Source organism: Nematolebias whitei, chromosome 23 (genome assembly GCF_014905685.2).
Source record: "Nematolebias whitei isolate Nwh7 chromosome 23, NemWhi1, whole genome shotgun sequence".
Lineage (NCBI taxonomy): Eukaryota > Metazoa > Chordata > Actinopteri > Cyprinodontiformes > Rivulidae > Nematolebias > Nematolebias whitei.
In genome coordinates, this window is record NC_056520.1 from 11,897,895 (window position 1) to 11,900,938 (window position 3,044).

General features: G+C 35.8%; 1 protein-coding gene across 1 annotated transcript in view; it reads left to right on the top strand.

Moving 5' to 3' along the window:
- The window catches only part of dhrsx (dehydrogenase/reductase (SDR family) X-linked), a 24,816-nt gene that overhangs the window by 18,705 nt on the left and 3,067 nt on the right, over positions 1 to 3,044 (top strand). The gene's annotated exons all lie outside the window — the stretch shown is intronic.

Sequence of the window (3,044 nt, forward strand, 5' to 3'; positions counted from 1 at the left end):
ACAACTTGGTACTTGGACAGTGGCACAACTTGGTACTTGGACAGTGGTACAGTTTGGTACTTGGACAGTGGTACAGTTTGGTACTTAGACAGTGGTACAGTTTGGTACTTAGACAGTGGTACAGTTTGGTAAACTTTGTCTGGTCAGGTTGTCATACGATCTGACTGTAAGATAGTTGTAGATCGGCATGTTTTAGCACAAGTTTTATACAGAATGCCTTTCATGACATTACCCTTACCATTTATCCAGGTTTTGGACTGGCACCAAAAGCACACAAAATACCGACCCATTGGCTGGTTTAGGGTAGTTTCACACTTAAGGTGGGAAGTTGGTCTTTAATGCATTATATCATTGAAGTTGACAAGTACATGACCTTGTCTGAGACATTTTGTTTCTTGTGGGCTTCTCTGTACTTTTATTCTTACCTTACTGTTATAGCAATGAAACCAAAGTGTAAAAGACACACAAAGTGTGTGTGTTTGTGTATTTGTGTGGCCTTGCCTCGGGCATCTAGCCCTGTCAGCAAAGTGTGCCCTCAGCCAAGCTGCTCCAACCAAGACAGACATTTTCCAATACAGTAAGAGACAGCCAATCAAATAGTCTTCGCTGGCGTAATTCAACAATACTCTGGGGACTCGTTCAGTGGAGTGGCTGCAGAGATAGAAGCTCCCAACATGACAAAAAATAGTCCCGAAGGACGTGAGACGCAGAGAGGGGATTGATATTGATACATTTATTATGAGGGATCTCTCTGTGCTTTGAATTTCTTAGGTTTATAATTACAAGCTTGATCTAAAAAAGCTTATTTACTCCTAATGACTTTTTATTACTTATACAGTTTTTTGGGGCGAAGCTGTGGCTCACTTAAACCTCATTTGTCTTCATTGACCTCACTGTAGACGTGTCCCCCGCCTCCCGCACAGTGACTACTGGATATGGGCAACAGTGACCTCCACAACCCATAAAGGAAGAAGCAGGTAAAGATAATGAATGGATGGACATTTGTTCTACCATACAGTAACTTAACAGATGTGCTAACACAGAGAGCTAGAGAAGCTGCAACATTATTGCCAGCTACCTTCTAAGTGTTTGCAAATCTGGATAAAATGCAGTTTAACAATTTAACTTCCCAAACTCCTGAGCATCGCCATGAACAGAAGCACGAGTTTGGAATAGTCTCAACAGGTTGTTCCCAGAACACAAGAGGCAAACGCTGAACAGACAAAAAGAGAAAGCTCATTCAAGGTTAAAGTCCGCTTGTTTTATCAGCTATTTCTGCTATTTCAGCTTCTATTTAGCTGATTTTATGCTAATTTTAGTTTTTCCAGTTAATTTCACATTTTTTGCACTCATTTAAACTTTTTTCAGTCTAATTCAGCAAAAATATGCTCTCTCCACTTGCTTCTGATAATTTAAGCTTCTTTCTGTTTTTTTAGCTACCTTTTTTTTTTTTTTTTTTTTTTTGTCTTTTGCATAATTCTGCTTTTTCAGATAATTTCCAATTTTTCTGTGCTCATTTCTGCTTCTTTCGGCCTAATTGGACACAATTGTGTTTCTCCACTTTTTGGTAATTTAAGCTCCCTTCTGCCTTTTTGCTACTATTCAGCTGTTTTTTTTTTTTTTTTGCTTATTTCAGCTTTTTACAGATAAGTTTCACTTTTTCGTGCTCATTTCTACTTCTTTCAGTCTAATTGGGCACAATTGTGCTCTCTCCACTTTCTTCTGGTAATAAGCTTTCTGCCGTTTCAGCTACTTTTCCGCTCTTTCTTGCTAATTTCAGCTTTTTTTTTAGCTAATTTACAACATTTTTGCACTAATTTCTGCTTATTTAAATCAAATTCAGCAAATATGTGTTCGTTCTGCTTTCTTCTGCTAACTTAGGCTTGTTCTTCCATTTCAGATAAATGTCAGCATGTTTTTAGCTAATTTCAGCTGTTTATCAGCAAGTTTTTCAGCAATAAGCGTTCACGCTACATTTTCGCAGTTTATTATTTTTTTCTTCTGATGGCTACTCAATGTGGTAAAAGTTTGCTCTATTGCCCCACAGTAAGAAGGTTCAAGAAGTTTTCTGTTTAGTACGGGCACGTTTTTGTGGGTACGCCGGCCTTCTTTTTACAGTCCAATAAAAATGTAAAAACATGGTCGCTTAGTGACTCATAATTGATCTTAGTCGTGTTTGTGTCTTTGCGCTGGTCCTACTATTCTGTCCAGGGTGTCCTTCGCCTCTTGCTCGGGCGTTTTCAGTCATGGGTCCTAAACTCTGGAATAATCTGCCCATCAACATTGGACAGGCCACCTCGGTCTCTATTTTTAAATCTCTCCTCAAAACAAATCTGTACTCATCGGCATTTAACACAATGCGATCTCCTTTGGTATTTCGTTGTTGATGATTGTGTTCATCCATTTTGCTTTTACTCCCTGACATTTAACGCAGGGTGATTTAGTATTTTCATTGTTTCTCATTATATTTAATTGTTTTTAGATAATTATTTTTAATTTAATTAATTTATTTTAGTTCTGAACATCCACTTTCATTTTGACTGATTACAATTTCTGTTTATAAATATATATTACACAATTTTGTGTGTAATCAATGGTTTGACAGTTTACTCGTCCTTCTGTTACTGGAAATATTAAAAGAAGTTTGTGTAGGTTACAGAAAATAAAAACAAAAAATATATTAAGAAGCAAGTTTTTTGTTGTTGTGGTATGGAAGCCTGTTGCTGCCACCTCCGGGGAAATAAAACAACTATAAAATTTTCACCTATAGATTAAATTTATTGATCTAATATTTATCTTTATTTTTTCATGTAATGTAAAACAATTTAATATTGTTACAATTTAAACATTTAACCCACAATTACAAGAAAACATGGTATAACATTTTTAAAATCTTGAAATAACATGAGATCGTCTTTACTTGTACAAAAATGACACAACGTAATAAGTTGGGTATATAATTATATTATAAAAGCATTTTGTTATGAACTAAAAATCTAAGCTGTGGGAATATATATACATGTTATTTCATGATTTTAAAAATG